Source organism: Chiloscyllium plagiosum, unplaced genomic scaffold, assembly GCF_037043375.1.
Source record: "Chiloscyllium plagiosum isolate Xiang-an unplaced genomic scaffold, Cpla_swu_hap1 HiC_scaffold_16, whole genome shotgun sequence".
Lineage (NCBI taxonomy): Eukaryota > Metazoa > Chordata > Chondrichthyes > Orectolobiformes > Hemiscylliidae > Chiloscyllium > Chiloscyllium plagiosum.
The window spans coordinates 85,590,841-85,612,794 of record NW_028270154.1 but is presented as its reverse complement, the minus strand read 5'-3'; the positions used below and the strand labels follow the sequence as shown (position 1 = coordinate 85,612,794).

Here is a 21,954-nt window from a genome sequence, read left to right as displayed (position 1 = left end):
GGTGAGGCCTCTTCTGGAATACTGTGTCCAATTCTGGTCGTTCTGTTATAGGAAGGATATGATTAAGCTGGAGATAGCTCAGAAGAAGTTTGTTGCCAGGTATGGAAGTTTTCAGTTATACAGAAAGATTGGATAGGCTGGGACTTTTTTCACTGGACCCTGGGTAGTTGTGAGGCGACCTGATAGAAGTTTATAAAATGATGAGAGGTATAGATAGAGTTAATACGCTGTTTCTACGCTGGAAAGAATCTATGATCTCCTCTGGATAGTTTGGATACATTTCCCAAGCAGTAAGATGTGATTCTCAGAAGGCAGTGGTGAGTCGCAGTGTCAATGAGGCATTTCATAATGAGCCAATGATCCCATCAGCTGGCAATTTGCCACCTTTATGTCATCATGAAATGCCCTAAATAAGCAAGACATCAGGAAAACTGGATGTGGAAGTCAGAGCTGGTGCCTGGCAATTTCAGCTCGCTGCCAGATGATGCCAGCCTCCATGTTAATCAGAACCCAAACGCTGTTGCAAGGCAACGTTCATTGGGAGTAGCAGAACATACACCCCTTGCCCACAGATCTACCATCGACCAACCCCTCCGATCAGTAATGGCATCTCCCCAATCCACAGGCTGCCCATTTAGGAATCACAGCCTTTGCATTGTAGACAGAACCAGCAACTAGCCTTGAAAGGAGGACACCTTGTAAACAAGGACAGACTCCCAGCTCACTGCATCAGACTGTTTCTCAGGGCCACTGCCTTGGCATTTATACACTCTATGTGCCAACCTGCATACTCACAGCATCCATGTCCTGCCATACCTTTAACATGTTAACCCTTCAGGCACCAGCTCAAGGCTATCAGTACTGACATGCTGTCTCCTTGGCAGCAGTAATCACTCCAGTAATGGAGGGCATCTTGTTGTACAGCAAACCGAGACAGCATGTTCCAGCTGCCTGAATGGCAAATGCACCAAATCATGTCGGAAAATAAGTGGAGGGTTGTGCTCAGTTTAGTCACGGGAAAAGTGCAGGGGCCCATGGTCATTTGTCTGCTTGAGACACTAATGGTCAGAGGATCAGTTTGATTGCACCAAGGGTTTAGCTGACCACAGGGCTCCTCTGTCATGAAAAAGAGAATGAAGACTGGTGCTGAGTTTAGTTACACGTCAGGAGAGAGCAGCCGTTGCAAAGGAGAGTTCTGCATGGTAACCTCAGAAAGTGTAAGAATTGAACCCATGCCATTGGCTTCACTGGTATCACAAAGCAGCCATCCAGCTAACTGCGCTGTCCAGTCAGTAGGTACCAGCCAGTCATATAGGGCCAAGCAAGAGCAGTCAAAGGACTCATGTATCATCAGTCAGGAAGCTGAGAAGGCTGTAGTCAGGGACTGGTCAGTTGTGTATAGGATCTGTTAATGGACATCTGGGGCAAACACAGTCAGACATTCATAGAATTCCTACAGTGCAGATAGAGGCCATTCGGGCCATTGATTCTGTACAGACCCTCTGAAGAGCATCCCACCCAAACCCACAACCTGACCCTCCAGTTCTGAGGAAGGGTCACTCAACCCGAAACGTTAACTCGGATTTCTCTCCACGGATGCTGCCAGACTTGCTGAGCTTTTCCAGCCATTTCTATTTTTGATCCTTTCCCTGTAACTCCACATTTAACATGGCTAATCTGCCTGCACACTATGAGACAATGTAATATGGCCAATCCCATCTAACCTGCACACCTTTGGATTTTCTTGTTGGCTGTCAATGAAATTTCTTGTTTGTAATTGTCTGACTGCCTGCCTGGTTGAGGTGTTCCCCTACCAGAGAATGGCAAATGTAGGTGCGTTGGGGACAGAGAAGCGTTGACTTAGCGAGGGTGTTCAAATGGGCTATGGCTGAGGACTGGTGAAGTGTGTAACATAGTGGTTGAACAGAAACTAGGAGATGGAATTGTGTGGTATGTGCAAGAAAGTGTCAACCAAGTGTCAAGCCATGTGCTACATGGGATTATTGCTGTCATACCATCACATTGGCAGTGAGGGGATATCACTGGATGGTCAACTCTTGTATGGGTGAAAAAGTAGCCCTTTAAAGCTGGAGCAGATGCGAGGGAAGCTGGCCTTGTGTGGAAATCTTGTTTGCGGCATGGCACATGGTAAGATGGGAGTGGAATTACGTGGGAGAGGCTCCATGGGGACTGAATAAGTGGTTAATGAGATGAGTTTGGTAAGACACAATGAAAAATCTTACAATCATTGAGATTTCTCATTCCGCCCTACAGGGAAAATCACTCCAAAGAACTTGAACCAACTTGGACCTAGCTTAAAAAAATGTAATTCTGCAATTAGTTCCTTACTAGCCTCATTTGTGATGAGGTGATGACCTAGTGGTATTATCTCTGGACTGTTAGCCCATACCGATCTGGCTTCAAATCTTGCCAAAGCAGATAGTGGAATTTGAATTGAATAAACAAACTGGAATTAAGAATCTACTGATGATCATGTGTCAATTGTCTGGAAAAAACCCAACTGATTTACTAATGCCCTTTAGGGAAGGGAACTTCCATCTTTACCTGGTCTGGCCTACATGTGACTCCAGACCCACAGCAATGTGGTTGAAACTTAACTGCCCTCTGGATAACTAGGCATGGGCAATAAATGCTGGCCTAGCCAGTGACTCCCTCATCCCCTGAATGAATTTTAAAAATTACATTAAATTTTGGGGAACTACAATTTAATTGGAATGTGCATAAAACAAAAGAGCACCAATTTTATTTGTGAGCACTCAAGCGGGTTGAAAAGTAAGACAGTCTAATCACTGTTCCTCACCCATTGTAAAACTCCTGAGCCCAGACTCTGAGACCTTCCTCTGCAATGCCACAAGATTCCAGAATCCTGATCAAAATTATAATATTTATTGACCATTTATTTTAACCTGTGTGTTCCCAGCATAACGGCAATTTCCTCCCAATGTTCCCAGGTGCTGGACTGCAGACCTCTCAAAATACCAACTGTCCCTCAAAGCCCAAACCCACTCCTACCTCATTTGAACATGTCACTGTATTCCCTGATACCAAACTGACCCTGAAATCATTATGACAGGTTCCTCGCAGTGAATGTAGAATAGGGTTTACGTAAGGGCTAATCTTTCAGGTGAGAGACCTGCAAGACCTAGAATAGGATAATGGAAACCTGAAACTGAGTTACACACTGGAAACTAATGAAAAATCTCAATTGGTTATAACGATATGAAAGAGTACATTATAGCTAATATCTAATTGCAACTTTACTAATGTTATTGGCCAAAGATTCAAACTTCAACAATTTATAACCATTAGATGAAAATAAGGATAGAGTTACAGCCTCTAACAGATATCTGTTCGTACTGGGGAGCTTCTGGAAGCATATTCATCTCAGCAACAAATTTATCACCATTTGTTTGTCAGCAGAGTGTTGTTACAGTTGGTGACAGGCAGTGAACTTTGACACTGATGTTTAGTGATATTCACACTAAAACATGTGACAATAGTGAGAAAATATGGACTATTAATTTTTGACTTAGAGTCATAGAGTTAGACAGGATGGAAACAGACACTTCAGTCCAACTCATCCATGCCAATCATTTCCCAAACTAAACCAGTCCCATCTGCCTGCACATGGCTCATATCCCTCCAAACCTTCCCTGTTCATGTACTTATCCAAATGTCTTTTAAACATTGTACCTGTACCCACATCCACCACTTCCTCTGGCAATTCATTCCACACACAAGCCACTCTCAGTGTATAAAATGTTGCCCCTCATTTCCATTTAAAACTTTTCTCCTCTCACCTTAAAAATATGCTCCCTAATCTTGTAATCCCCCAACCTAGAGAAAAGACCTTGTCTACGCCCCTCATGATTTTACAATTCTCTATATAGTCATCCCTCAACCTCCTACGCTTCAGTGAAATAAATCCCAGCCTTTCTAGTTCATTGTTATATCTCAAACCTTCCGCTCCAGGCAGCATCTTGGTAAATCTTTTCTGAAACCTCTCCAGTTTACTAACATCCTTCCTATAACTGGGCGACCAGAACTGGACACAGTATTCCAGAAGAGGCCTCACCAATGTCCTGTACAACCTCAACATGGCGCCCCAACTCATGTACTCAAAGTTCTGAACAATGAAGGCAAGTGCGCTTAACACCTTCTTAACCACCCTGTCTTACCTGTGATGCAAATTTTAAAGGATTATGTATCTGAAATCCTAGGTCTCTCTGTTCCATAACATGGCCCTGGTCCCCACTGTTAATTGTATAAGTCCTGTCTTTGTTTGTATTATCAAAATACAATACTTCACATTTATCCAAATCAAACTCTCCAAGTCAGCAAGGTATCTGGCTTGGAAGTGAACTTGTATGTGGTCATGTTCCCATGTATCTGCTGATCTTGTGTTTCTAGCTAGAAGTAGTCATGGTTAGTATGTGCAGTCCAAAGGGCCTGGGTGAAGTGTTGCATTGCATCCTTTGGATGGTGCACATAAGGTAGACACGTAGGAGGCTGGAAGAACACAGCAAGACAGGCAGCATCAGGAGGTGGAGAAGTCAATATTTCGGATGTAACCCTTCTTCAGGACTTCTACCGTCTGATTTTGATAGTCAGGACTTTCAATTAAATAGTGCCCCGAGCTCTGGACACACCCACAATAGGAAACATCTTTGCCACATCCACCTTGTCAAAAATATTCACATTTATTTACTTTAAACAAATCACCCTTCACTGTTCTGAACTCCAGTGGAAACAATCCCAGCCGGTTCAACATTTCCTCACAAGGCAATCCACTCACACCAGCATCAATCTTGTGAATCCCTCCTGAATTGTCTCCGATGCTGAAATCTATCCTTCCTTAAATAAGGAGACCAAAACTGCACACAGTATTCAAGGTGTGACCTCACTAATGACCTGTCTAAGTAAAGCGTAACATCCTAATGTTAATGTTAAATTCCACTTATAATAAAGGCATTCAGTTAACCTACGTGATTACACACTGTAACTGCATGCTAAATTTTCATGATTCCATCAGACCATAAGACATAAGGGCAGGAAATCAGTCCATTCAGCCCATCGAGTCTGCTCCGCCATTCAATCATGGCTGATAGCTTTTTCAACCCCATTCTCCTGCTTTCTCCTCATAACCTTCGATCTCCTTAACAATCAAGAACCTATCTATCTCAGTCTTAAATAAACTCAATGACCTGTCCTCCACAGCCTTCTGTGGCCGTGAATTCCATAGAGTCGACAATCTCTGGCTGAAGAACTTTCTTCTCACCTCCGTTCTGAAGGGTCTTCCCTTCCAGATCAGCCATGACCTCATTGAAAGGTGGAACAAGCTCGAGGGGCTGAATGGCCTACTTGTTCTTATGCTCTATGAGGTTATGATTTACCTCTGTGAGGGAGCATTGCAATGAATGTGGTGAAAAAACAGCAGGAGACTGAAGTCACAGACATCTCCAGCGATGGGAAGTTCAAGCTCATCAGTGCAAGCTTCCAAATCTCCACTGCCCTCAAGCCCAGCCTACATGGCCCCCTTGCTCCAAGCTTCTACTTCCACCTGTCTCTAGATACCATTTCCCTGAACATTCCAGCCTCCTCGGCCTCCTCATTCTCAGCATCCATTATTCTCCGTTTGGAACACAAGGTCAGCCTTATATGTGTCTATAAACACTTTCTGCAGCTTGCTGCAGCTAACTGGGGCAGCATGGTAGCTCAGTGGTTAGCACTGCTGTCTCACAGTGTCAGGGTCCCAGGCTCGATTCCGGCCTCGGGTGACTGCCTGTGTGGAGGTTGCACATTCTCCCCCTGTATGCATGGGTTTCCTCTAGGTGCTCCAGTTTCCTCCCACAATCCAAAGATGTGCAGATTAGGTGAATTGGTCATGCTAAATTACCCATAGTGTTTGGGGATGTGTAGGGTAGGTGCAATAGTCAGGGGAGAGTTCAGTAATAGGGGAATAGTTTTGAGTGGCATACTCTTCAGAGGGTTGGTGTGGACTTGTTGGGCCAAATGGCCTGTTTCCACACTGTAGGGATTCTATGACATCATGGGCCATGCCTATACATGTGTAGGGACCATCTTGACATTATGGATAATCGATCAGGCCTTGAAAGCCTATCCGGTTTATGAATGTCCTCAGGGAAAGATGACTGCTTCCTTTACCGAGTCTGGCCTACATGTGACTTCGGAACTATGTTAATGTTGTTCACCCGTCACTGCTCTCAAGGGCATTGAAGGATGGGCAATTGTTGCTTTTTCTAGAAACCCCCATATAAAATGGTGAAGGAATAAAAGCATCGTTGAAAATGGATTTATCACAAACAGTAGGCACTCTTATTGAATCTGTATAATCTTCCAACTGTGAACAACCTGATGTAAGGTCACGGATAATGATGTTCAAAAAGTCCTCTGAAGCATTGACTAGTTTCAATAATATGGAATTGCTAGTCCACCAAATAAAACTTCAAAGGAATAAAAAAAACATAGTTGAAAATAGATTTATCAGAAACAATGGACATTTGTGTTAATTCTGTCCAACTTTCCATCGATAAATGACCTGACGTAAGGTCACTGATAATGATTTTCAAAAAATTTGCTGAAGCATTTATTAGTTTCATTACCATGGTCTTGTTGGTCTCTTAACTGAATTAAATGTGAATTAACCCAACCAACAAAATCTGCAAATTTAACAATTAAGTTGAGTAGTAGGATGGGTGGGGATGTGAACACGACCAAATTAAGCCTTGGACTATTAAAGAAAAGACAAATGTCAGTGATTTGGGGATTCTTTATATACATCTAAAGCATTTGTTTCTCATTGTTTGCCTGGATTGGACAGATATATTTAACATGAACAGGAAGCAGCTTTGACTTAACTTTAAATTTTCTTGCCGCCAATTTCAATTTATGTCCTTTTTAAAATTTGGTCTGAATGACGACAAAGTAATATTTTTGCCCTGTAATATTTATCATTGTTCTAGAGGCTCAGACCTTAATCACCTCATAGAGTCATAGAGATGTACAACACAGAAACAGACCCTTCGGTCCAACTTGTCCATGCTGACCAGATATCCCAACCCAATCTAGTCCCACCTGCCAGCACCCAGCCCATATCCCTTCCTATTCATATATCCATCCAAGTGCCTTTTAAATGCTGCAATTGTACCAGCCTCCACTACTTCCTCTGACAGCCCATTCCACACACGCACCACCCTAAATGTGAAAATGTTGCCCCTTAGGTCTCATTTATATCTTTCCCCTCTCACCCTAAACCTGTCCCTCTGGTTCTGGACTCCTCAACCCCAGGAAAAAGACTTTGTCTATTTACGTTATCCATGCCCCTCATGATTTTATAAACTTCTATAAGGTCACCCCTCAGCCTCCGACGGTCCAGGGAAAACAGCCCCAGCCTGTTCAATCTCTCCCTCTAGCTCAAATCCTCCAACTCTGGCAACATCCTTGTAAATCTTTTCTGAACCTTTTCAAGCTTTACAACCTCCTTCCGATAGGAAGGAGACCAGAATTGCACACAATATTCCAACAGTGACCTCTTCCTGGGAAAGAAGAGCTCAGATTTTCTTGATCTATTTTTTATTTAAAAACATTTGCTCTTCTTGAAAGCTTTCCCATTGCTTGTCAGAGTGATATTGACACTCATGGATTTTCTAAAGCTGGCTCACATTTACTGGAAGTACACAACCTTCTAATCCATATCGTACCAAAGCCCTGTACGCATGCCCTGCGAGTGACACACCAAACTCAAAACATTGTGAGCTGCACACAGGAAGTATGAAGTATTACTTGCTTGTGTCTCTTGCAAATCGGAGACAGTGAGGACTGCAAATGCTAGAGAGTTAGAGTCGTGAAAGTGTGGTGTTGGAACCAGCCCAGCAGGTCAGGCAGCATCTGAGGAGAGAACTGGAAGGGTCTTACACGAAACATCGACTCTCCTGCTCCTCGGATGCTGCCTGACCTGTTGTGCCTTTTCTAGCGCCACATTTTGTCGACTGTGTCTCTTACTATCCTGATATCACCATGTCCCTCTCAGTGAGGCAAGAGTATTGTAACTGCAGCTTCAACGTTAGCACCTAATGTGCTAGCTGGTCATAGAAACCCTACAATGCTGAAGTAGGTCATTCGCCCCATCGAGTCCACACTGCCTCTCTGAACAGCATCCCGGCCAGAGTACCCCCACCCCGCCTATGCTATCCCTGTAACCCTGCATTTCCCATGGTCAATCCACTTAACCTGCACATCTTTGGACTGTGGGAGGAAACCCATGTAGACACAGGGAGAATATGCAAACTCCACACAAAGAGTCACTTGAGGATAGAATCGAACCCAGGTCACTGTGAGGCAATAGTGTTAACCACTGAGCCACCATGTATCCCCAAACTCTTAAACCTATTGTAAACACAGTGTGTAAAGTCCTGACCTTGAGCAAGTTAATCAGATGATCTGCAGTAATTTCAGCTTCTCACCACAGTAACCAACAAAGTGGAATTACAGTCAAAGGCTCTTCCTTCCTTGCAATAGTTTTATAGAATCCATCCAGCGTGGAAGCATTCAGTTCATCAGGTCCACACTGACCCTCTAAAGGTCATCTCACTCAGATGTACCCTCTCCCTGTGACCCTGCATTTCCCATGGCTAACCCACCTCGCCTGCACACTATGGGCAATTTAGCATGGCCAATCCACCCTAACCTGCACATCTTTGGACTGTGGGAGGAAACCAGAGCACCCGGAAGGGACCTGCACAGACACAGAAAGAATGTGCAAACTCCACACAGACAGTCGTCTGAGGCTGGAATCAAACCTGGGTCCCTGGTGCTGAGAGGCAGCAGTGCTAACCACTGAGCCACTATGATGCCCAAATGATTTTTTTTGCAAATTGCCTGGAAAAAGGTTCACTCACTTACCAACAATTTCACTCATTTACTAATTGTTTAAATCTACCTCTTTGATACAGCTTTAAAAGGACAACACCTCCAGGAAAGGACACAAAAAATGTTGGGCAAGGCTATTTTCAGTTGAGGAAGGCAATCGCAGCAGATGTGTATTGTTTGCGAAATGATTAAATCTCAGACCATGGAGACAAAGGAGAGTTCCAGCCCATACGTGTCATGCTACTGCTTGTCGCCTTCCCATGAGAATGGGTTCTCCAAACATTATTGTTTTGTGGAACTTCTTCCCCTTAAAAAGTTTTCCTTAGATTTTCAACAGTTTTCCCATTGTTGCTGAAAAATGCCTCAACTATTTGTTAAAACTATCTTGGCACAGAGAAAGAAGTAGAGCGAGCTCTCACTTTTCAGACTAAGACAGATCAATGTTTTGTTTGGTTGGATTGTCCGCCAAATGGAAGGTTGATCCAAATGCTTCCTTACTGTTTGCCAACTTGAATACAATTGTGCGTTTCCACGCCGTATGACTCCATGACTCTTATGTGCAGGTAGTCTCTCCTATAATACTGTAGCTGTGTTCCTGTGTGATACCGAGTTATACAAAATGGTGCAGTATAAATAATGTGGCCTGTGGGCAAAAACAGGATGAGGGGCGAAACAGCAAAAATATCAGTAAAAATCGAAACAAAAATAATAGCCTAACACAAATGATAGCACAGTCTAACAAAATCTTTCAATCATATATTTTAATGAAATAATATAGTAAATTTAACACTACATTCATTGACTACAGCACTGTACCTTCTATGAAGCTCTTCACCAGAAATCCCACAAGCTGACTGACCATGTGATCCTGATGTGGAATTCCAGTCCTCCCCACGATTCTCCCCCAGTTTGAAATAAAGTTCCTTCTAAATGTAGACGACAATTCCCAGTTTCCGGCTCAGGTTCAAGGCTTGCAGAGCGGATTGCATTCCTGCTTTAGCTGTCCCCATTAAATTTGCATTTTGCAGACAGAGGATCCTTAGGCTGGGTTTCGCTGTTCAGGTAAGTGCCGGGGATGAAATCACATCCAGCGAATGGGAGTTCACTTTATATTTTAAAAAATCCACAATTCACAAATCGCATGACAACCAAATCATGTTTAATAAACTCGCATTGCCTGTAGAGATAATTCTGCAAAACAAGTGGGGAAGCAACGTGAGTTACCATCAGCTCTGAGTCCAATTTCCGTGGTACAATAATAACTTGCATTTGTATCCTGCTTTGGATGTCATTAAGATGCTTTGCAGATGTATTATAATACAAAATATAACACAAGACGCATAAATCGATTCTAACACAGTCACCAGGTGATGTTATGGACGTGAAGTAGCAACGTGGATACATGGGCAAGTTGCAAACAGGGATCTGGAAATCCTGTGGATAAGGGATGTGCAGAGATCGCATGTCTCAGCAACATGACAGGAGGCCACAAAATCAAACAATGCCAGTCTCAGCCACCTAGTGGAATGTCCAGCGCTGTAGGAAAAAAGGTCAATTATCTTCCCCACTCCGCTAGCGTAAGTGCCGTCATTCACTCTCTGATATCTCACCTTCATGCTAACTACAGTCAGAGTCATACAGTACGGAAACAGACCCTTCCAACCATGGACTCTGTTTACACGGCTCGCTGCTGTGGAAGAGCTGTCAATATCATCACAGACCCCTCCCACCCCGGTAATGATCTCCTCCAAATCCTTCCATCAGGCAGAAGGTACAGGTCTATGACTATGACTGCAGTTAGCATGAAGGTGAGATATCAGAGAGTTCATTCCACAGATGAACTATCCTCTGAGTAGAGAAATTGCCCTTCTTGTCTTTAAATCTGTCTTATCTAACCTTAAAAATCCGCCCCCCTGGTCTTGAAATACCCACTCTAGTGAAAAGACTGCTACCGTTAACTCTACCCATGCCCCTCATGATTTTATGAGCTTCTGCAAGGTCGCCTCTCAACAGAAACTAGCTACAGTTATAGATCATTGAAGACTTGAGTCTGTTTTGCCATTCAGTGAGATTATATACACTTGATATCTACAGTCAGTCCCCTGTGCACAGCTTTAGGCACCTCTTCAGAAACGTTCATCAGACTCATCTGGCTTGACCTAGTGTTGGCAAATCCATGTTAGACATCAGGTTCATGAACCCACTCTGTTACTTTCCTCAGCTCCCACAAGGTTCCTGCCCCAGCACTCTCACTATTGACTAAACCCTCCCTCATTGACTCCAAGCCAGTGACCTCTAACCCTACATTCCCTCTATGTGGCCTACTCACTCACCCAATTGGGACATCTCCTCTCGACACCAAAAGTGACAGCTGTGCCATCCACTTTCATTTCCCTTATTACGAACTTTTCTCTCATAGCATAAGGAAGGCAGCCCACAATAGAGCAGAAACAATTAATGGGCTACCCGACATTCAGCTCCTCACCCCTTATGAGGAGAGAATTCTTAATCTGACTATCCCGAGCTGCTGCCTACTGTGTCCAAGACTCTGTGTCCAATTCCTGATGAAAGGCTTATGCTTGAAACATCGAATCTCCTGCTCCTTGGATGCTGCATGACCCACTGTGCTTTTCCAGCGCCACACTTTTTGACTCCAAGACCCAGGAGTGATAGTAAAGGGCTGACCTTGACTTACCAGAAACCACCCCCGCACTGAAGGTTATACCCCTTGGTTTAACTGAGGACATCTGACAACCATATCCAGCTCTCCGGTTTTGTGTCTGTGTGCTGAATGCAGCAATGACGTGAAGCAGAAACAGAAACTGCTGGAAAAGCTCAGCAGGTCCAGCAACATGTATGGAGAGAAAGCAGAGTTAACATTTCAGGATCAGTGGCCCTTCTTCAGGACTGATGGTAGCTTGGAAAAGGTTGGTTCTTATGCAGAAGGTAGAATGGGGGAACAGATTAAGGAGTACAGAGGAACCTCGATTATCCGGCATTTGATGATCCAGAATTCGGTTAACTGAGGGAAATACTCCCTGCCTGTGTCCTTCGGATAATCGAGGTTCCTCTGTAAATGCTAAGTGGAGATAGAATCCAAGGAGAGAGAAGAACATTTGGATAGACAAAGGAGTGGATAACGATCACTCCAGGAGTGTGAGAGCAGTTAATGGGGACTGTTAGTGACCAAAAATGTGTAATAGCAGACCGTGTGATAACAAGTCAAGAGTGTGGTGCTGGAAAAGCACAGCCGGTCAAGCAGCATCCGAGAAGTAGGAGAATTGATGTTTTGTGCATAAGCCTTTTATCAGGAATCAGGCTTCATCAGGGCTTATGCCCGAAACGTCGATTCTCCTGCTCCTCGGATGCTGCCTGACCGACTGTGCTTTTCCAGCACCACATTCTTCAACTCTGATCTCCAGCATCTGCAGTGCTCACTTTCTCCATGTGATAACAGGGTCTGGTGTGTGGGGCTTGGGGTAAGGACATGGGAGAAAGTGCCTCAAACCCTAAAATTGTTGAACTCGATATTGAGTCCAGAAGGCTGTAAGGTTCCCAAGTGGGAAAATGAGGTGTTGTTCTCCCAGCTTACCCTGAGCTTCACTGGAGCACTGCAGCAAGCCTGAGACAGAGATGTTGGCCAGGAGTCAGGGTGGGGTGTTGAAGTGGCAGGCAGCTCAGGATCTATCTTGTGGGCAGAACGTAGATGTTCTACGAAGGGGTCACCCAGTTTGTGCTTTGTTTCCCCCAACGTAGAGGAGACCCACATGGTGAGCAGTGAATGCAGCAGACTAGTTTGTGGGAAGTGTGGGTGAAACATTGCCATGGAAGATGCTCTGTGGGGGCAGGGGGTGGATGTGGTGGAGTGTTGCCAGTGATGGAGGAGTGGACCTGGGAACAGTCCCTGCAGAAGGCTGACAGGGGAGGGGAGGGGTATATGTGTCTGGTGGTGGCATCCTGGTGATTGACAAGATATTTGCTAAAACCCATTTCCACAGCTACGTCACTCTCCTCAGTAACTGCCTCCAGCTCAGACTCACCCCCAAGAGGATTTGCTTTTCCAGCAGTTTTCTATTTTTGTTTCTGATATCCAACATCAGCATTTCTTTTGGTTTTCATTTAATAATGCTGTGAACTTAGTATCTTTAGCTGAAAGGCAAGGCACAGAAAGCACATCAAGGCAGGGATGCTGTGAGCATTCCAAAACACTCTTGAGATGTGCCTTGTATTTATACAGATATAGGTGAATCTATATCACAAGTTCCATTGACCACTTCCAAGTATAACTTGTTGCGATTTCTTTCGATTCACTCCTGAGATGTAATGATTGGAAAAGTTGGCCGATTTCCTGTTCTCCTCAATTGGCAACCTGAAGTCATGAGAAATTCATTTGTGAGACCCAACACACAGTGTCATTACACAATAGAGAGGAACCTCGATTATCTGAAGGACATGTGCGGGGAGTATTTCGTTTGGTTAGTCGAATTCTGGATGACTTATTTGGCTGAGAATTGGGGCCTTGCGATCTTGTTTGGATAATCCAAAATTCAGTTAATTGAAAGCCAGATAATCGTGGTTCCTCTGTATAAAATACAAACAAGGAGACAGAGATGACGCATCTTTCTCTCAGTCCACTTCAGTAATCTTGTGTTTCAAACTGTTGATTTTCTTCAAACTGTTCCAATGTGCATCTGCCCTTAATCTCAGTTCCTCTGCACCTACTTGTTATTAATCGGACTGGGACACCATATCCAAGACAGACTGGAATTGAAGTGCTTTTAGAATGCTGATATAATTCAATGAGCAACTTTTTAAAATTGGACTGAAGTTTTCAGAAAAGCTATTGGAAAACAATATAGGAGGCGATAGCTGCTTTGTGATAAATCCATGAGCAATTGCTTGAAATATTCGAACATGATGTGATTGAGAATAATACTGGCATTGTATTATCAGAATGAAAAGCTGAAAGGAAGAGAAAAAAATATGACTTTATAAGGCAACAGTGGAGACTGAAGAATGGAATGAAATGGGTGGACAGGGACAGGCCTGTGCTAGGGCGAGTCAGTGCTGTTGTGGGGAGAGTGGGTTTGTCTGTGGGCATTGGGCGGAACATGGCACTGAATGTAGAATCAGAGAATCATAGAATCCCTACAGTGTGGAAACAGGCCCTTCAGCCCAACAAGTCCCCACTGACCCTCCGACGAGTAACTCACCCAGACACATTCCCCTACCCTATTACTCTACATTTATCCTGGACTAGTGCACCTAGCACTGGACACTATGGGGCAATTAAGTACAGCCAATTCAGGTATTTGGATTATGTGAGGAAACCGGAGCACCCGAAAAAAAAACACGCGGACACGGGGACAATGTGCAAACTCCTGTAGATCGCAGGATGTGGCAAAAACAGACTTCTGAGAAACTCTGTTTCTCCAAGATGGCCGAAACACTGGGGGTGGGGGAGTGGGAGGGTAATATTGGATCCCAAACTTCAGATGGAATCCATATGGAGATAACAATGTTGCACTGTCTTGCCGAGAGGTGAGAACTGGAAGTAGCAGTGTTCCCCCTCACTGTATATCCAAGTGTCTCATGGAGAAATAACTCAAGAACTGTATTTCATAATTATCCAAATTGGACACACAGGTAATAGGATAAAAATAGTCTTATTCCGGTTTTCCTGTCTCTCACGTAGACAACACAATTGCACAGACTGAATGGGCTCTATATTCAAAGTTCTGCTCCTAAAGGCACTTTTGACTGTGGACTGAAGATTTTCCAGTATTTATTCATTCATGGGATGAGGGTGTCACTGGCTAAGCAGCATTTGTTACCCATCCCTAATTACCCAGAGGGCAGTTAAGAGTCAACTCTATTGTTGTGGGTCTGAAGTCACATGTAGGCCAGACCAAGTAAGGATGGCAATTTCCTTCCTTGAACCAAAAGGGTTTTACCCAACAATCAACAGTGAATTCATGGTCAACTTTAATCTCTTAATTCCAGATTTTTTTTTCAATTGAATTCAAACTTCACTATCTGCCGTGGCAAGATTTGAACCCAGGTCCCCAGAATATTGCTGGGGGCTCTGTAATAACAGTCAAAGGGTGTGGCGCTGGAAACACACATCTGGTCAGGTAGCATTCGAGGAGCAGGAGACCTGACGTTTCGAGCATGCACTCTTCATCAGGAATGAGTGGGGGGTGTTCAAGGGGGGGTCTCTGTAATAACAGTCCAGTGATAGTACCGCGAGGTCATTGCCTCACCGAAACATTAAACAGTTTATGTGGCCAGCGGAGAAGTATTTTCGGCCAGAAATGCTATACCTAGCCGAATCATGATGATAAAATCAAGTTGAAATCTGACTTATAATGGCGCAGAAATTCAGGGTTTACAATATCCATGAGAGCATATCAAATGTTCCTGGCAAGGCTGGCATAGCTGCCATTCTGCTCATCATTTTTTATGTTTGATTTATTATTGTCACATGTACCTAAGTACAGTGAAAAGTTTTGTTTTGTGTGCAGTACAGGCACATCAGACCATACAGAGTGCCTTAGGGTAATAGAACAGAGCGAGGAATACAATGTTACGGCTGCAGAGAAGGTGCACAGAGAGCAAGATCAACATTAAATTTGAAATTTGAAAGGTCTATTCAGAAATCTAATAACAGCGGCGAAGAAGCTATTGTTGAATCTGTTGGTGCTTGTGATAAGCTTTTGTAATTTCTGCCTGATGGAAGAGGGTGGGAGAGATTATAACTGGGGTGGGAGGGGTCTTTGATGATGTTGGTTGCCTTCCCAAGGCAGTGGGAAGTGTGGATGGACTCAACGGGTGGAAGGTTGGTTTGTGTAATGTTCTGGGCTGAGTTCACAACTCTCTGTAGTTACAGTTCTGAGCAGAGCAGTTGCCGTACCAAGCCTTTATGCATCTGGATAGAATGCTTTCTGAGGTGCATCTATAAAAATTGGTAAGAGTCCTTGTGGACATGTGAAATTTACTTAGCCTCCTGAGGAAGTAGAGGTGTTGTTGTGCTTCTTTGACCATAACATCAACATGGATGGACATTATAGTGTCAAGAACACAGAGCAGCAAAGCACATAAAATCTTTGAAAATTACATTTTCCCTTGTTCTAGCAAGTGGGAAGGAAAATGACCATAAAGAGAAAATAAGGAATTAATGCAATTTCTTTTACAGTGAGGATAAAGACCTTAAGCCAGAACAGTGCAGGCAACATCCCAACCAATGAGCCTGGTTTTCTACTTACTGCAATCTTTTCTTTGGCCTCACTATCTTCCCATTCCTTAGCAAGTTCACCAAAGTTTTTTCTTTTACATTTCTAAATACTCCACAAACTCACTTCCCCTTACCTTCACAATAATAACCTTATTGACTCAGGAACCCTGTGAGACCAGGTCACTTTTTGTCACCTCATTCAACACTGGCTTCCTCCAACCAGCATCACAAAAATGAAAATAAAACACCAGAAAGTGCACATTTAAAAACCAATGTAACCATTCTGCATTCTTTCAGTGTCTATATTCCTTTTGCCAATGTCCGACCTGGCACTTTTTCAATGTGTGGACCATGGCTTGTTGTTATTCAGTAGAGGATACTGAAAATTACCTTCAGGGCAACTTCAAGTCTGGTTTCACCAGCATCTTGGGATAAGGTTGAAAATCAAACAACACCAGGTTATAGTCCAACAGGTTTATTTGAACAGGTTGTCGACACAGATACCACCATTACACCTGGGAACGCCTCCCAACATGTACGTGGCTGGTACTCATGTGACTCGGCCAATGTTTTCTATCTCATATGCTGCATGGTACATTGGTGAGACCAAGCAGAGGTACGGCAACAGATGAATGGACACCACACAACAATCAACAAACAGGAGTGTTCCCTCCCAGCAGGCGAACACTTCAGCGGTCCAGGACATTCGACCTCGGACCTTCGGGAGACCATCCTCCAACACGGACTTAGGGACAGGCAACAACGCAAAGAGACCAAGTAGAGGCTGATAGCCAAGTTCAGTATCCATAGGGATGGCCTCAACCGGGACCTTGGGGTCATGTCAAAGTACAGGTGACCCAATTGCACTATACACTCACACAGACAGACACAGACACACAGACACTTCTACACACAGACTCCTACAGACCCATACACTCATGCAGACCCTCTCTCATGCACAAGCTCCTTGTCATATGCTCATGCATACACTCCCACACTCACAGGCGCACACGCACCCTCTCACAGACTTATACCCCTTTACATTTACATTTACACACACACATAAGTTTGTGGGTGAATGTTTACTTGCAGAATTAAATTTTATTTTGCTGGAAAACTGCATGAATCCATGTAAGATTCTGTAAATCCCTTTTTTTTATTAGAATCAGTCTGAACATTGGGGCACAGATATCCTCACATAAGGCATCTCACATCTTCAAGGCATTATCTGGGCCAACATGGCACCTATTGTTAAAGTTCACTTGAGAATGTAACTTTAAAAATATTCTGGGATTTACACACGAAAGAACTGAAATCAACATGCCCATTCTAAAAGATGAGAGACTTAAAAAACAATCCAAGTCTTTATCAATATATAATTTCAGTTACATCACACTGTAAACTTTTGTTATAAATTCTGTGTCCTGCGATGTTATACTCCACAATCACTTGATGAAGGAGCAGTGCTCCGTAAGCTAGTGCTTCCAAATAAACCTGTTGGACTATAACCTGGTGTTGTGTGATTTTTAACTTTGTCCACCTCAGTCCAACTCTGGCATCTTCAAATCATAACTTCAAATCAACCTGTTGGACTATAACCTGGTGTTGTTTGATTTTTGACCTTGTCCATCTCTGGCATTTCCACACCATCTCATGATAGCTGGCATCTTTCTAACTAAGCCAGTGAATAGAATTTGAATTGGAATTAAGTTTTATTATTACCTGTACTCATGTTCAAAACCACAGGAGCACTGTGACAAGTGTATGATGTTGCCCCACACTGCACCATCTGGGGTACAATGTACCTAGCTACAAATCTTTGCTGCTAAAATAGATTAGGTATGAAAATAGAGAAATAAAGAAAAAAGCCAGGAGTTCTACATTACAGGTTTTCATTGAGTAAATTAGGAAATAAAGTTAAAAGATAAATATTACAGTCCTTCTGTAGCCTGTAGCTGGTCCAAACTTGGGACTTGCTCTCTCCCACACTGGGCTCACCCCAACTGGGCTCGCTGACCACTGTCTGTGACAGGCTGACCACACCGGTCCCTCATTCTGCGACCATCCTGCTCCACTCCGAGTCACCTGACCCCTGGGCACCCTACTCCACTCTGGGTCAGCTGACCCCTAGTCCTCCTGCTGTACTCCGGATCCACTGACCATCACACTGGGCTCTCAGCTGCTGTAACCCTCCAATGCCAATGCTACCACTCTCTGATCATGTTTTTTTTTTAAACGTTAAAAGAAAATGAGAAAAGGAAAAAAGAAAGAAGTGAATGGAAAATGCAGAGTAGGCTGAGCACGGGCATTACCTATTCTGCTGTCACCATCTTGGTAGTAGGAGTAGCTGGAGTCAGAGCACTATTGAGTGGTTCTTGTTATCGATCTTCAAATACATCAAGGAGATAGCCTTGTCCCTAAATTTCTTATTTAAAGGTATTGTGTTCCAGGTTTAATTTGATTGGTGACGCTACTTGGCTTTTAGCAAAACATGTTATTCTTATTCTACAGCTAAAATACAACCGAAAGAAAGAGGAATTGGTCAAACTTCAACTCTGTTAGAAAACTCAACAGAATAATAGTTTGTTTAACTACTAAGCAGTGGCTGTCCCAACATAGTAACATCCCATAAACACACACTTGGCACAGGCAAAGTCTGTAAAATAGATTGTCTCACACATGCAGTGTATCTCCAGTCCAGGAGGAAAGAACATCAAGAGGAAATTCTGGCAGATAGAGAGAGAGAGAGAGAGAAATAACTCAAGTGTTCTGCTGTAGCAGGGAGTAATGTATGGAGGCTTCAAATCCCCAACAAATACTGAAAGCTAAATTAAAGTTCACTGGAGAGCAGGAGGTTGAGAGGTGACCTTATAGACGCTTATAAAATCATGAGAGGCATAGATAGGGTTAATGGTAGATTTTTTTTCCCCCAGGATAAGGGATTTCAAGACGAGGTGCATATTTTTAAGGTGGAAGGAGAGAGATTTAAAAAAAGACATGAGGGGCAAATCTATATATAGCGGGTGGTTCACATGTGGAATGAACTGACTGAGAAAGTGGTGGATGTGGGCACAGTTGTAACGTTTAACAGACACTTGGATAGGAACATGAATAAAAAGGTTTGGAGGAATATGGTCCAGGAGCAGGCAGTTGGGACTAGTTTAGCTTGGGATTATATTCAGCACGTACTGGTTGGGCCAGAGGGTCTGCTTCCATGCTGTTTGACGCTGCGAATGTATGAGTCTATAAAACCCTGGTTCTGTGGGAGCCTGACTCCACCCATTCATGCTGCTTCTATTGTTCCAACTTCCAAAAAAAATCTTCAAGGCCTCACAAACAGTTTACTTTATCAGCTTGGAGATTCCACCTCTGTTTCAAGCTCTCTTCATAAAATAAAAAGAGCAAAGCCTGGGGATCGTCACGTTATGATGGGAATACAACCATCCTTTAGTACATTGTCAGAAAACCTTGGTGCTTATTCTGTCATATATTCAGCCACCCTTGAAAACCCAGATTCATTGTTTAAAAAAAGAAAGATTCACCTACTTTGTTCAGCCACAATACATCGTTAAGAGCTAGGTGCAGAATGCATTTAAATACCTTGAGCCAGCTACCCTATCGAGCCCCCTTCTGTTGTGTGCATTCAATAAAACAGCATGAGAAATGTTGGCTGTGCACAGAGATCATTCAAAACATCACACAGCGTGAACTTAAAGTGGTGTGTGTGTTAAACCAGCACTGCGATCCTCCCATGCCTGTGCAGGTTAGCTATTGTCAGCCCTATTGTCTGTTGATGTTGAGGTGGACAATAGCTAACAGATGTCAGGGGTTGAAGGGGGAAGAAAAATCAGTTTCTAGATTGGGTCAAATGTGATTCATGAAACAGCAGCAAATCAAACTGAAGGAAAAATGTACCAGTGTCACAGAGGTTGGCATGGTGGCTCAGCAGTCAGCGCTGCAGCCTTACAATGCTAGTGAACCAAGTCCGATTCCAGCTTTGGGTGACTGTCTTTGTGGATTTTACATGTTCTGCCTGTGCCTCTGGATACTCCAATTTCCTCCCACAGTCCAAGCATAGAGTCATTGTGATATACAGCACAGAAACTGACTTTTTGGTCCAACTAGTCCATGCCAATCCAATACCCTAATCTAGTTTCATTTGCCAGCACTTTGCCCAAATCCTTCCTATTCGTATACCCATCCAGATGCCTTTTAACTGTTGCCATTATATCAGCCTCCACCACTTCCTCTGGCAGCTCATTCCTTACACGCACCACCCTCTGCATGAAAAAGTTGCCTCTTAGTTCCCTTTTAAGTTTTTCCCCTCTCAACCCCTCTAGTTCTGACTCCCCCACCCCAGGGAGAGAAGACCTTGTCTACTTACCCTATCCATGCCCCTTATGATTCTATAAACCTCTACAAAGGTCACTCCTCAGCCTACAATGCTCCAACAGTGTTGGGAAAACAGCCCCAAACTACTCAGCATCTCCCTGTAGCTCAAACCCTCCAACCATAGCAACATGTTGTAAATCTTTTCTGAACCCTTTCAAGTTTCACAACATCCTTCCGATAGGGGGCAGACTAGAATTACACGCAATTTTCCAAAAGTGGCCTAATCAATGTCCTGTACAGCCGCAACATGACCTCCCAATTCCTACACTCAATGCCATGACCAATGAAGGAAAGCATACCAAATGTCTTCTTCACTATCCTATCTACCTGGTGTGGTGGCTCAGTGGTCAGCCCTGCTGTCTTACAATGCTAGTGAGCCAGGTTTGATTACAGCCTTGGGTGATTGTGTTGTGTGGAGTTTACACGTTCTTTCTGTGCCTGTGTGAGTTTCCTCTGGGTACTCCAGTTTCCTCCCACAGTCCAAAGATGTGCGGGTTAGGGTGGATTGGCCATTGAAATTACAGGAATGGGGTGGGATGTTCTTTAGAGAGTTGGTGTGTGCCTGCTTCCACATTGTCGGGATTCTATAGCAGTATTGGTAATATATGTGTGAAACTTGTGAATTTAAAAGGAATGTAACTTCTGGCATTTATTCAGGAGCTGAATGGCACGGAGTAATTTGTTTTGTTTATGAGAGGTAGGTAGTACTGAAGAGATAGCATTTTTCCCTTCCTTAACTGTTCTTGAACTAACAGACTTATTCAGCTATTTCAGCAGAAAGTTCAGAATCAATGATCAGCTTTTGCAGCAATCAACGCTAGTTGTCACTTTTATTTAGATGAACGTTGTTTTCCTGATTTAGATATTCGATTTAAATTCCTCCAGCTGCCGAGGTGGGATTTGAACTGACATTCCCGGGGCTTTAGTCTTGATTAAAAACCGAAAGAACTGCAGGTGTCGTCAATCAGACACAAAAGCAGAAGTTGCTGGAACAGCTCGGCAGGTCTGGCAGCATCTGTGAGAGAGAAATCAGAGTAAACGTTTCAGATCGAGTGACCCATCTTCAGAAACCTCTTCAGAAGAAAGGTGCCTCTACCTGAAATGTTAATATGGTTCTGAAGATGGGTCACTCGACCCGAAATATTAACGCTGATTTCTCTTCACTGTTACTGCCAGACCTGCCGAACTGTCCCACTAATTCCTGCTTTTGCTTTAGTCTTGATTAATAGCCAAATTGCCAACACACCACCATCTCCCATTTTGATTGTTATAGCTTGAGATACATAATTAAAAATAAAAAAAACCCGAGGAATTGAAATATTATGATATTGGTGATGTTCTGTATGACTAATTTCCAAATGTTTGATTGAGAATTTTCATAGCCAATGCCCAGTTCAATCTGTGATGTGATCCATTTT

General features: G+C 43.5%; 1 pseudogene; it reads left to right on the top strand.

The window, feature by feature from the left end:
* Nucleotides 1-5,434: 5,434 nt before the first annotated feature.
* LOC148147589 (uncharacterized) overlaps nt 5,435-21,954 on the top strand; it is a 41,481-nt pseudogene continuing 24,961 nt past the window's right edge.